Consider the following 14,533-nt stretch of genomic DNA (forward strand, 5'->3'; position numbering starts at 1 on the left):
CCTGTTGGCAAAAACAGTTACAGGAAAACATAATATTCTACATTATTTGGAGGACCTGAAAGTACGTTGTAGCAACCTTAGCATCAGTCAACCCATTAAGATCAATCTCACTTAATCGGCTTTGCATTATTATGAGGCTTCATATGGGGCCTTTGGAAGATGGCAGGATAAGCAAGAGTGGCCCCAACTTCAGGCGATCTGCCATCTAACTTGGGCACTAAGTGATGACCCTGAGCACTGTAAGAAGATGCCAATAACAGGGTGAAGAAGAGATGCTAAAGGAGTTGAGTAAAGGGCCATGAAGGAAAGGTACATCTAGGTGGAAATCACTTTGGACACACATACCTGGCAAGGGGGCAGCTGTCAGAAGACAGGGAGGCAAGAGAATGTGGAGACATTTCTTGGGACCAATACTAGGTCAGTTAGTTTGGCTCAAGGAGAGAGTGTGCATGCTGTACAGAGAGATTTGACCCTAGGCCACTTCACACTTCTGGGAGAAGGAAAATGGATTAGATTCAGTTTGCCTTAGGAGTGTTACTAGGATTCTGACTCTTTTGTGAGTGATACTTAGAAGTAACAAAGAGCCCTCCCACCCCCAAATCACTGGAAACATGTACTGTTTAATTGTATTCTTGGATACCATGTGATGAACACCAGAGAGCATGCAGGATCCTAGAGGGAATCTAATGGGAATCCCTTCCTGCTCTCTTCACCTCACGTCCTGCAGCTCCATGTCGGTCCTTTGCAGATGGCAGCTGGGCTGGCCAAGCATACTTATCATCTTTCCCCTCAGAGAGAAGGTTGCTCTGCATCAGAAGGTGGAAATGAGTCTGTTTCCATAACGAGGGCTTTGATCCTGGCTCTGTGAGGCTGGTCCTGCTGGGAGATGCTGCTTGCAGATCTGAGCAAGGCCACGAGATACTCACAAAGGAGGGATTCTTTCTAGGCAGGTTGGCTGACTGCTTTGGAGACTAGGTCTTAATCTGGGGAAATAAAATCCGGGGGATGGATTTTAGAAAGTCATTGAAGTTCCTGAACAAAATGAAATCTTTGTGTTTTAAATATTTATATGTGCTGCATTAAAACTCGCTCATGTGTCTAGAGATGCCATTGCACTTGTATTAAGTTGATCAGTCTGGGAAAATGAAACTGCTGTAAATAGGAAGGAGAATAAGTTTTCCCTTTTCACTGAATGATCTTGTTTTTCTTTTGAAAGTCAATCCCTGACACTGATTTAGGTCTTTTAAGATTTGAATTGGCTTTGGTAGAATTAACAAAGGCCCTCTGTGCTGGAATTAGATGGGAAACATGCCTCTGTTTTCACTTCGCCTGTGAGAATATTATTTCCTCTGATCTTGCTTAGCCATTACTATTTATTGTATTAACTCAAGCGAAGGATTTGATTTGAATCATGCATGTCTGGTAGTTTTTGGAGAATGGCGTTAAGGAGACTTGGCTCTGAGCTTGCCTGGTCCAGTCCAAGGATGCTTCCTGCGTCTCAGGAGGGGCAGGGCCCCAGCAAGGCTGGTGGCCTTGGCAGGAAGGACGTGGCCCACTTCTCTGGAATTAGGGATACTTTCCCTGTTTTCATGCTTAGTGCCTCAGGAGAGAAGGCCCTTCCTGAACAGTGCAGGCCTACACAGAAAGCAAACCCCTCCAACCACCACCCCACCACCCCACCCCATCTGTATCCCGTTTCACTCGCTCACCCTCAGACAGTCTGACTTATTCAGCCAGAGCCTTTCACCTGCCCCTTTTTTCCTCTCCCTCTGTGTACTGTTGACACTCTTGCCAACATCCTTAAATCTACCCGTGTTTCCTGGAAGGGAGTCTGGTGCTGAGCAAAGAAGATCTGGTTTCAAATCCTGCCTCTCCATTTCCTAGCTTTGATTCCTTGTGGAAGTGATTTAAGCTCTCTGTGCCTCATATATAAAATGGGGAAGACTGAAATGCTAGGATTATTGCAAATGAAGACCTATTAATGCAGAGTTTAAAACGGAGTATAGCTGGTTGGGGAAATGAGAGGGTAGTGCCAGTAAATGACCTTTATGGGAATAAGTGCCTGACTGATGTCATCAATTTCATCTGTTCTATCTGAGCAGCATTGCACTCTGTGTCCATCCCCACCAACTGCTGCAGGCGTCTGCATTCTCTACCCCCATTCACGACTCTTTCACTCAACTCTTGTCCTCTACACAGGGCACGGATCTCCCGCTTTTGCTCTTTCACACCTGTCCACCACTCAAACCTCCCTCGTGCCCCTCACATCATTTTCTCTCAAACCTTTACTGTGTCCTCCCCACCTCCCTTCCCTTCTCAGCTGACTTCTCTACTCCTAGAGACATTTTCTTTGTGCCTGCAGGGCAATGCAGCTGAATGGGAGTGAAGCAGCAAGGGTGTGTGAACTTGGAGGTGGGCACATCCCTGCAGGGCTGGGTCAATAGGGCTGTAGAGTGTGGGGTGTGGAGGAAGGGGAGCAAGGGCAAGGGCTGGGTGAATATACCGCACCTGAACCCTCCCTAGGTGGGAGGGCTGAACAGGAGAACACTGCTCCTGGGTGAGTGGGGCATCAACTCTACATGATGCTCTGGGGTAAAAGAGTTCTAGATCAGATCAATTCAGAAAATGCTGAATGTGCATGTTACTTCCTCCTTCTGGCTATTTCTGCTGCACTTTAGCTCTTGGAAAGCTCTGAGAAGCCCTCAGTTAAGCCTGCTTAATATTGTCGAATATTTGAGTTCAAATATAAGTTCTTCAGGAAAGCCTCTTCTGACCTCCAGGAAGGTTGACTCTCTGCATCCCCACGTATGCTCTCATACTATATACTATATACCATTGTGTATATATACATATATATTCACACACATTTCTTTCCTCCAAGGAACTTATCCAATTTGTAAATGTATGTCTATTTTTTATTATAAAAAATCATTATTTGCTTAACCCACTAGATTGGGAGATTCCTGAGTAGACCATGTTCACCACTAATTACCTGGCCTCCCATGTGAGCCCATAGTAGATGCTCAGTGTACTGTTGTAGAACGATTGAAGGAGGTTGGCTGCATAGACGTGGGATGATTGCTGAGTGCTCCCTATGTGCCTGCCACTGTGAGGTATAATTTCAGTACTCAGGAGGTTATCAGGAAATGTCTGCTGAGATGAGTTATATTTTGATTTAAATGGTGAAATCTTTTGGGTTTGAAATTTTTTTAAGGAGAGTTTTTTTTTTTAAGATTTTATTTATTTATGCATGGAAGAGCTGGGGTGCAAGCCAGAGGTGCAGGTGGGAGGATTCACCAGAGACAGAGTGGGGAGCAGAACAGGCAGATCTACTAACATACACAGATAAGGGAAGCAGCAGACAAGACAGGGGAGGTCTGTTGCCGTGTGGGTTAGCAAACTGGCTGTGTAACTGGTGATTGAACTCAGGCCATAGCAACAGGCCTTTTTGGTGGTAGTGCTTAGACTTAACCCATGGGCAGCCAGGGAGGCCCGGTTGGAAATATTTTTTATTTTTGTAGACCCAAGGAGTCTCTTCTTCATTTAGCTGTTATCAATAACCACATCTCTGTTGCAAACACCTTAAGTGCCCAGCATGGCATTAACATCTTAAATCAGGTAAGCCAGGCAAATCAGAACCTGGAGTCTGTTTTCATGTCTCAGTGCAGTGTGTGTTTAGGGGTAGTTTTGATCAAGTGCAAGGTGCCCTGAAAATTCCTGGGAGGACTAAGCACATTCTTATTCTCCTTTTTTCTTCCATAACCCCAACCCCACTCGCACACATACTTTGTCTTTTTCAAACACACAACTGAAGCTCGACTGGTGCATTATTAGAGTGTGCATATTTAACAGACCCAGCACTTCTGACCAATAAACAGTAGCTCAGAGGTAAATTGCCCGAGGCTCTTTAAGTCAAAAGAGAGTCCCCCAGTGTGAAATGTTGTAATTGGCAGGGAGCCCTCTGCCACAAGAAGGAAGCTTTGTTTCTATATTAGAGACAGCAAATGTCTCTTCTTTTTGCCCAAAGGCATAAGAGCCCTCTTGGAATAAAACATAACAAAATCACCACAGTTTCAATCCACTGGAGTACAATCAAATACCTCATAAGAGGAATCGTCACTGGCTGGCAATGGAAATACCGAGGTGGGAGAATGGAAAGGGTGGGGGTAGGCCCTGTCTGAATCCGGGTCTGCTCTGGAGGCTGAGCTGCCACCTCCAGGAGCTGTGACGGTGCAGAGAGAAACTTAGGAAAGGAGCTCTTCCCGAGTCCCGAGGACAGAGGAGACAGCTCCTTCAGTCCTTCTGGGGACCTCCGCTGTGCCCTTGGGTTAGGTGACAGCTGGGGTCTGTGGGCTTGCCTGTGCCAACCTGGGGATAGCCCTGTTTCCTCACCGGTGAAACTAGGACTTTGGCTCAGACCTCTGCCATTTTCTTGAACTCCAGACTATGAGCTCATTAATGCTCAAGCAAATGGAGACTCTATCCCTTCTTCCCCCAGGGACCTCCCTCCTGCCCCCCCTTTTACTGTCCTAAAAGATTTTGTTGGGGGGGGCCTCCCCAGTGGCGCAGCGGTTGAGCGCTTGGGCTGCGAAGCTGCATGCAGCCTCTGCAGCGCCGATTCGATCCCCGGCCACCGGCGAGGGTCCCACATGGCATGCAGACCTCTCCTGCTGCGCCCGCTGCTCCTCTCAGCAGTGTATTTCGTCACTCTGCCTGTTCTGTTCCTGCTCTGGCTCTGGTGAATTCTCTCACCCTCCTACGTTTCTGACTGTACCCAGCACTTGTATAAATAAATCTTTAAAAAAAAAAAAAAGATTTTGTGGGGAAAATCCTCTGTTATTAAATATACTTTGGCTTTCAACTTTGATAATGCCCCCAATTTTTCCTAATGGGCAGAATCTATGCTCCATACAAGACCAAAGTTACATGTTATTTCAATTTCACAAAGTTGGCTAGATCCACGGCAGAGAAAGAGGGTTTGTTAGACTTCTGTCCAAGTAGAGAAATAGACTTTATCATTTCAACTTTGTATGAAATAAGAAAACATAAATCAGCTAAAAATTTACATTTTACACGGTGGGGTCTGAAGTGGTAGTGTTATTTTACTTTGTGTGTTTGTTCTTTCAATTACCTTTTTTTTCTGCCACAAAAGTGATACAAGTCCACTGTGGACAATTTGGAAACCACAAAGCATCAGGAAGGAACACACACCACAGTTCCATCATTTAAGCAGACATCTATGTCTTCCTCTAGTGGTGGCTTAAGGTCCCTTAATTAAAGTCCCTTAATGCTCAGCCTTACTATTGACATGTGGCATTATCATTTCTCCATGTTTTCTCTTTGAATCTCATTCTGTTTTTTAATTAATACTTAACACCTCCCAGACAGCTTGTGGGTAGAGAGTCTCTAACCCCAGGCAGGGAATTCAAGCTGGGCGCTCATGTGCTGAATATTTCAGTTGTGACCACCAGTGCCACAACTGGACCATTATTAGAACAAAAACTCACAGTTTGCTAGGTCTCATGAATTGACTTTCCCAGATTTTCCATTATTCCCTCTTTTCAGGGCCTGGCACATAGTTGTCACCCAATGCATATTGAATTAATGCATAAAAACTACCTTTTCTATCTGCTCTCACAATTTTTACTAAAGATAAATCACTCTTTCTAAGACCAAATTGAGGTCTGGATGGGAAAAAAGAGTGAAGGTTTGTCTCAACCTGAAGTGTCACAAAGCTCCAAGGGCTTCTCACCCTCAACTGTAGAAATATTTAGATTTCCACTCCAGCATACACTCCCTGGGAAGGTTTTCCAATGAGCTTAAAAACTCTGGTTTTCAGAATGCTGCCTTCCCAAAATAGGCTAATTATGGTGATTCAAATGGCTTTAAAAGCCAGAATTTAGACAGCATACAATTAGAAGCTTGCTAAATGCCTGCAAAATGTAGTTCGTACTAATTTCATTACTGTCTCTTTTGATTAGAAACTGATTACTTTCAGCCCTCATTTTCAGACTCACCTGGGTCTTACCAGCTGGACTAGCATCCAGGGCATTTAAGTGGTGGAGTTGCATTTGTTCATACTTAGCCTAGGAAGAGAATTAGTGGGATAAATTTCTGGATCTCTAGGATAGAAATAGGGGTTCCTAAGACTGGAACATATACAGAGATTATTTCTGACCATTCATTTTAATTATCTTTAGGATCCCCAAGCAAATCCTTCATGGGTTATTTGAAAAGCGAATGAGAACCACCATCTTTTGCTTAGGAAGAAAAATGACAAATGTATTGATTGTGTACTGCATAAAACTTAGGGGACACTACTTTACAAAACTTGTGCTCTGGTCTTGAACTATAACTTTGTTAACTATGTTGACAATCATGCACTGTTTATAATTTGAATGAGGTACCATCTGGTTTATGGATCCCTCATTACTAAAATTATGTCCAGTGCAACCCTCATTGCTCACTCCATTTGGTTAAGATCCTCACCCCTGGCTAGAGGTAGGCAATATAATATTAACAGAAAAAAAAATCTAACTAGTTATTTTGGAAGCTAAATTCAGTATGTGAATTAGTAGCATTGGAATGATTAATATTCTCAATAAGACCTAGTTCTTTTCTGTCTTATTACCCCACCTTCCTCAATGCATGGCTTCCACATCCTAGCCCATGGTGGCTGTTAAAGCTCCTGCCATCATGCTGGCATTCCACTCAGGAGAAGGAGGGGTTCTCGTTGATTGCATACATGTGCACAGTTAATTGATGATGGGTCCCTGAACCCAAATCCATTCCAGTCGACTCACACCTGACAGTATCAATATCTAGCATCTGTTGGACAATTAAAATGTGCCACACACAGATATAAGGACTTCCTGAACTTTATCATGTTTATTCCTCACCACTACACTGTGGTATAGTTATTGAGACCTAGAGAAGTTAAGAAAACTGGCCCATGTTCACTCTGTAAGGAAGGAGAAAGATTAGGATTTGAACCCAGGCCCCCTTGTTTCAAAAGTAAGAGTTCTTAACCCCTACACTACCACTTTACTTTAGCCAGGGAAGACTGCCTTGGCTGTGGCCTCCAGGAACAACCACAGCCTTATTATGGACATGCTCATTAAAGCAAAGATACTATGCCTGGAGAGGGATAAGGAAGGATGATTTCAGTCAGTAAGATGAAACCCCATCTGTTTTTGGTGCTCTGCGGGGTCTGTGTAATATTTTTTTTTTTTCTGTTCTCATAGGCAGGACCTTTGTCCTGCACTGCCCCATACCTGGAATAGTGTCTCTTCTTTCTTTTCTTCTTTTGCCGGATTCAGTAATAAGGACGGGAGTTGTGTAGAGCTGAGTTGGGCCAAACAGCCTACTCTGTGTCGGCTCTGATGGGCCAAACGTGTGTCCCAGATGGTTGGCTCATTGGCTGTGCCCTCTGTCATGGAGTCTGACCATAGTTCCTTGTGGAAGCTGCCAGACCCAAATTAATTATGGTTCTGCAGTTTTCAACAACCCCTGTGTTAGCTCTCTGGCACTCAAGTATTCTGTGACAGTCACAAAAACCTTATTCATCTTAAAAACACAAAAAACTCCTCTCTAAGAAAATCTTTCTGACTTCATTCATGATTACTTCCTTGCAGAGCTGCCTCTCACGCAGCTTCTCAATAGAATGCTCTCTCCTCTAAGATTCAAGTCTGTTTCCTTGGGCAGAAATTTCATTAGCAAACATCAACTTATGTTTCTAGTATGTGATATTTTCATCTAGTATGTGATGTTAGGCTGTGTGGTGGCCTGGTCTACTAGGCTGGACCCAGAATTCAGGCACCAATTCAAATGTCTACCAGAAGGGGCCTCCAGTGTATACTTCTGTCTTGATTTGTCAAGCCTGAAAAATATCCATCCAGTTCTTGAGGTAAAACTTGTCCCCTTGCTAACAGTCCTGTTTCATGGGCTCAGGAGTCCTGATATACCTTTGTCATTTAAAAGTTCACACCATTCTCCTCAAACTTTTCTTATTTTCCTGTAAAACAAAACAAAGAAAAACACTTTTTGTCAATTAGAATTCTCTTGTTTAATATCTCTTTCCTTCTGCTCTAATTTTTATTCCTTCTTTTTCCTCTTCCTCTTTGTCTTAGCTTCATTCTCATTTTCTTCAGTCATCTCTGGATCTTATTAAGGAAACTTTCCAAAATTTCACCTTTTTCCTGTTCTTTAAATTGTTGTTTTCACATTTTCTTTAAAAATAGAAATTTTCATTGGTTCTATTCTTAATGCCTTAGCATTTTTGGATTCTTTTTCCTACATGAGAATAAATTACTTTTCCACCAAATGAATTAAGTTCTCTTTCTTAACAAATCTAAGATGTGAGAGTTAGATGAACTTTGGAAATCATAAAAATGCATGTGTATATATTTAGGATCCCTGAGCATATTCTTCTTGGGTTATTTTTATATATAACTAAAGGAGACCCCCAGAAATGCAACAAATTGTTAAGCCTGGTGATAGCTAGGAAATCTGGGGTGGAAAGAAGATTTAGTTTTTATATATTAATATTTAAAAGTTTTTTTAACCAAGTGCATTTATTATTTTTAATTCTCTCCATTATTAAACAAGTCTATATCCAACATGAAATGATTACTAATAAAAAATTTAAAGAGATGATTGAAATTTCCCTTCTTATCTCCATTTATCTATCTACCCAACCACCGAGTTATCCATCATTAAATTCAGTGATTCAGAAGCAAATGGGAGCTGCCTAAAATCTGGCTTATGCTATTTTAATTTCCATCAGCGTTGGTGTGTGTTACTCCTGCTGACTGTTCTGTGCTTTGGCAGAAAAGCTGTTTAATGCCTCCATTGACTGTTGAAAAAGACCTGGACTTTCCAAATCCCCAGCCTTTTCCTATGGAAACTTGAGGACATCCTGGTCTCATCCCAGAGTGTGCAAAGCATACAGATTTCTTAAAGAAATAAAAATAATCAAGTGTGAAGGTGAATAGAGAGGTATCTTGCACTCTTCTCTGTTTACCCGTGGTATTTGGGGGTTTGATCTTATTGGGTTCATCACTGTTCTAGCAGATGAATGAGGAGAAAAGAAAAAAGTGAAGTGCCACTGCTCTTAAGGTGGCTGAATCCCCTACCCCCACTCTTTCCATCTCCGGAATTCTCTGGCAGTTAGTTTCAGTGGGAATAAATCAAAGGCTGGGATGGAGAAGACCTTGCATTTTATGATACTGATATAACTGTGGGTAATTCATACTTTTCCTTCCTATTCCAACTTCTGTCAAAGTCCAGATACTAGAGAATGGTCTTGCCCTTTACCATGGCCACGCTTCCTGGAGTTTTCAGACCTTCCTAGAGGAGACTGCTGATGCTATGAAGGGTGCAGGCTCAATCCCCCACTGTCGTGTTCTTCCCGTTGGATTTGAAAGCCAAGGCCTGCAGCATTTCTGATCAATGTCTTGCCCAAGCCTTGACTCTTATTGTGCCCTTCAGAGAATTTTTCATTTAAATGAAAGGCAAAAATAGAAGTCATTCTGTGTACAAAGGGAGAGGAGAATAGATAAGATTTTCCCAGGCTCTTGGTGAGTGGTGTGTCCTGCGTGTCCTTGACTGTTTGCGACCTCTGCTGGATGGATTTTCTGGAACCTGGACACCTGAATACTTACTTTCACTTTGAGATTTTCTCCCTTTTTTTTTTGGTTGGATTCTGCAGGGAGGACAAGAGGAACCTTTGAAGTCAGAAAACAAGACATCAATCCAGGCACAGCCCTGTTGGGTGCAGTGGCTTAAAACAAAATGATGTGGACTACTGTTCTCTGTATTCCGTTGGCCCAGAGCTAGGCTCCGGGTTTGCTCTGCTCACCAGGGAGCAGGATGAATAGAGCACCAGCCACAGGGTCTTATTAGGAGTATCTGGGCCCCAAGACTCTGTTATTTGTTGTTTTTTTTTTTAAATTTACTTTTTTTTTTTTAAAAAAACTGTACCTTTTTTTTTATTGAAATGGTGTTGTTTTACAACACTGATTTAGAGTTATAAGTTCATACCTCTTGAGCTGTATGTTACCTCACCATGCCCCCCAGTGAAACTTTGATATGAGAAAATCAAACACCCTGAAAAAAGAATGGGGGACTTGGGTTGAAAGTAGGGCCAGTAAAGATGGCTTTGTTGCTGTAACATTTCCTTAGCTGAGGCTTCCCCTTGATCCTCTGTTGGGTGGTTAAATATCGGTCAGCAGCAAGGGGCATGACATGGCAAAATCCTTCACATTTCCTGTGTCCAACAGACAGTACCCAGGCTTTTCATTTCAGATATTTCCTCCATCTTGAGTGACAAAAAATTGATCCAGTGGTAGATAACATTGGAAGCATAGTTTCTGTTATCACCTCACCCCGTATAGCTGGAGAAAAAGATGTATACTCTGAAATGAGGCAATAAGCAGAAAATGCCTGCTGTCATCTAATACAATTACCTTCCATTTAGGAGCATGGTGAGAGCATCAGGGACCCATCAACCAACTGTACTCTGACATTCAAGCCAGACTACAGTCTGGGGAGCAGGCATATTCAGAGTCACCCCTGGATCCTGGCTTATCGTCAGCTGAGAGCTAATGAGTGCAGAGGCTGCCTGTGTGTGGAACTTTACAGAGGCAGTCAGAGCCGCTGAGGAGCAGCGGCCAGGCACCCACAGCCCAGGCGAGGTGGGCAACAGGCATTCAGTGTTGAGAACACAGCCTTTCTGGTGGCAGATCCCTAAGTGTGTGCCCAGTGCTCCCCACAGCCCTCACACTGCAAGTGCCCCAGAACAGTCAGCTTAGGCCCCAAGGGTCATGAGAACTCTGTGGACAACAGATACTCATGGGAATTTATAGTAAATTGAAGTTTGCAAAGGATGATTACTTTCATTGAGTCACATTGAAAAGGTGACATGTAACCTGTAAGGAAATTAATGTCCTAACTGAATGCGCACTAAGGAAATTAGGATTTAACAGTTGACTTATCACTGGGAACCCAACCTGATTTCTGGTGTTCCTTGAGAAGTTCTGGGGTGAATGGATTTATTTCCTAGTCAAAGGCTCATAGTTCAGGGCTTCCACTCCAGGGAGGACTCCCTTAAACCAGCTCACAGGTGAGTTCTTCTCACACATGGCTTTGGGTGAGATCTGTTGTTTCATGAAGGACATGTGGGATACAGACCCACACTCTATTAGATGATTCCAAGCCATGGAATCATTTCAGCCAGACCTAACTGTCAGGTTAGCTGGAGTCCTTAGGTTTGCTTTTTTATGATTTGACTAAAACCTAGCAAGTGAGAAAGTTTGTTTGGGTAAATAGCTTTCAAAACAAAGAAGCAAGGAAGCAAACACTGTCCATGGTAAAACTTTCTATTCATGAATTGGGCCTGGGGGCTAGGGGCCTCTCTGGTTCTTATCTCTGAGAGGAAAAAATTCAATGTGGAAACCAGCATTAGTTAGCCACGGAAGAGATTTATTGACAGATAAGAATTAGGACAGGAGAGCTCTCTGAGCGAGAGGCATCCTGAATGGGTCGCCACTGAGGGGGCAAGAAGTGGGTGTTTATATGGGTATATTGGGCAAGCAGTGAGGGTTTGGCTGTTGGGTGTCCCAGTGTTGTGTCTCTTACTGATTGGTTGGGGGCCGTAGGGTCTCCTAGGTTACCAAGACCCACTGAGTCTCCCAGGTTACCTGGCCTGCCTTCCTGACCAGCTTTGAGTACATTGCTTTCGTACTGTGTTATTGTGTTGGTGTTCTGAACATTCCATTTCTGATTGGGTTGTGGGCACCCTGACTCCAACCGATTGTTTCTCAATCAGATTAATAAAAGGGCTTAGGGCACCTGGGCTTGGGAGGCACCATACTAGTTCCAACCAGTTGTTCCTCATTCAGGTTGATAAATGGGCAGATTGATAAATGGGTGTGGGGGCTTGAGCGCTTGGGGCACTTGGCTGCTCCTAACTAACTAACTGTACCCATTTCCTAACATCCTCATTCATTCAGAGCTTTTCCCTAACATGGAGATCATGAGATGTGACCAGATTTGGTGCTCAGAGGTTGATTTGCATTATTGATTTCTGGGAATTATTGATGGTTGATCCATAGCCCATAAGCACATGCCTTGTACACCACCAGGTAAATTATAGCACCTTTTAATTACTAATTTTAGGGCCACATTTTCATGTGAAAAAAGGAAGATAAAACATTGGAAATGTTGCATGTTGTTCAGTTTCTGAAAAGTTTTTTTTACTATTTATTTGGCACTTATTAGGCACATAGTATCTTGTGAAGTCTTTGGGAAGATTGAGTTGCCTTCTGGAAATCTCTCTGGACTAAAGAAGTGATTTAGAAATATAATGCACTTTCTGAGTACTTGCCATGGGAATGAGGGACATTTTAAAGTTTCAATCGAGCTTTATTGTGTGCAGAGTGCGTTTAACTCTGCAGGTGAGGGCTCAGTCTCTAAGCCATGTGCATGTTTGATGGAGTTTATAATCTACTTGGCAGGATAACAGTGACAGTCACAATCTGATTACATTGCAACTAGGGAAATGCTCTGGCACTAGGGAGTTTGTAGGCTTTTGAGCAACAGAGTGACATGTTGATGATGGTGTTTAAGGAAAATGAGTTTGGCAAGGGCAAAATTAGGAAAGGAACAAGATTCGCCTAGAAGTACAACAATCTTTATGCGTGGAGTTCACTTCTCTGAAATAGCTGCCCCACCAATGAACCAGTGAACCTCACCCCAGAGTTCAGGCCCACCTTTCTGTGTCATCTGTTTGCTCCCTCACACTCAATAGCTGTCCCCTCTGTGTAAATGCCAACTCCTGTGGAGAGTGGCTTCCCCTCTCTGTACCCCAGCACCTTCCTCAACAGCTCTTAGGGGTTAGGAATCCAGCGATGATTTACCCATCAAATAGTCCTGCCCTGGGGTCCCCAGACTTCCATCAGGGCAGTTTCCTTGAAGCAAGACGGCACGATGGTACATGCTTGAGTAATGGCGGCAGCAGCAACAACAGCAGGAGGAGGAGGGAGCTTATTGATGTGCAGATCCTCATTCCAGACTAACAGAATCAGAATCTGCCCATCAACAAGATCCCCAGGTGAAACTTATGCTTCAGGTGTAAGAAGCTCTCTCTACGCAATGCTACCTGGACACTGAGATACAGCTCCACATCTCTTTAAGATTGTCACCCTGGGTCAAGGTCAGATGCTCCTTTGGTCTGTGTCAAGCATAGTAGATGCCTGGCAAGTGCTGCAGTGAATTCAAACTCTGGACACCCTCAAGAAGCACCGGTGAAAGGGTCTGGAAGCACTTTCATACACTGGGCTTTTTTAATCTAACGGGCATCAGAAGAGAAATGATTTGCAAGCACAGTCATAGAGAAAGCACTTGCATGAAGGGCTGGGACGTGCAGGTTTCCTGGAATTAGCTGGTGAGTTATAGTTTTTAACAAACAGAGAGAAATTTCTCCCTTAAAGTGGCAGGGCACGGTCAACAGAGATAACACTGCCCTGAACAACAGCATTTCCAGCTTGGTGTTAGCTGTGGCTCTTACAGGATGTGCAGCTTCTCTTTGGTGAGTGGCTCAGTTAATAATGGTCCCATTTATTTAGCCCAGATGGTTTCAGTGCCATCTCCCTACTGGAAATTTGAGAAAGTGTGGGCATAGTTTGTGTGTGTGTGTGTGTGTATAGTAGAAAGGAGGGAAGGATGCTGAACCATCTTGTAGTTACAGGATAATTCATAACTAAGAATTATCTTCCTCAAAATGGGACTTTGTCCCTGTTGGGAAACTGTAAGTTAGTGTATTTGGAAATGTTATCTCTAGGTTGAAAGAATAGAGCAGATAGGCTGTTACTCTGCCAGCTCATGTTACTGCTAAAAAGCACTTTGCCAAAGACCATATTGTCAGGGAGGATGTTTTGAAGACATCAATAAATTGGGTGATGTTAACACTCTCATGTAATTAGATCATTCAAGCAAAATAGAGGAGCATCTGCTGTTATTTTCTCTGAAGCAGTTTTACCTGATGCGGAGAACACAAACGCACTCATCAGACCGCTGATCCAGGATTCAGTTTCAAGCAGAGGTAGGAACAAGGAATAGTGCATGGGTGACGCCTGCCTTCTTGATTTTATCTTCAGAACGCTGGGGTTGTCCCCTCAATTGTGAATTCAGTCTTTCCAATAATGGAAAATCCCTGAGAACTCTAGGGAAGACCGAGACGCAGTCTGTTGCAGTGGTGAAGGCCACGTGTTCTGCTGTGAACTCCAGCGCTGATGGCTGTGTGATCATGAGCAAGTCCTGCAGCCTCATGGTGCCCATGTTCTCACTTGGTAACTACAAAAGAAAGTGTCTATGCCAAAGGGCTGTTGTGGGCTTAGGTGAGTAACAGTGCCCAGCACATAGCAAGTGCTTAATACATTTTAGCTATTAATGATAAAGTTTATCCCTATTTTTTCCCTAGGAAATTTCCATCAATTCCAAAATAAAACTGGCTGAAGGCCCAAGAAATGTGCAG

At 43.4% G+C, this 14,533-nt stretch overlaps 1 long non-coding RNA gene across 5 annotated transcripts in view; it reads left to right on the forward strand.

Annotated features, from left to right (window-relative positions):
• Positions 1–14,533, forward strand: part of LOC119261191 (uncharacterized) — a 57,945-nt gene that overhangs the window by 26,286 nt on the left and 17,126 nt on the right. The window contains exon 4 of one of the 5 annotated variants that reach the window (XR_005128960.2): positions 14,157–14,396. The exons of the other annotated variants lie outside the window; for them this stretch is intronic. This is a non-coding gene — a long non-coding RNA (uncharacterized LOC119261191). The remainder of the gene's footprint in view (positions 1–14,156; positions 14,397–14,533) is intronic. 5 annotated transcript variants of the gene reach the window in all.

Source organism: Talpa occidentalis, unplaced genomic scaffold (genome assembly GCF_014898055.3).
Source record: "Talpa occidentalis isolate TD23 unplaced genomic scaffold, MPIMG_talOcc4v2.1 talOcc4.6, whole genome shotgun sequence".
Lineage (NCBI taxonomy): Eukaryota > Metazoa > Chordata > Mammalia > Eulipotyphla > Talpidae > Talpa > Talpa occidentalis.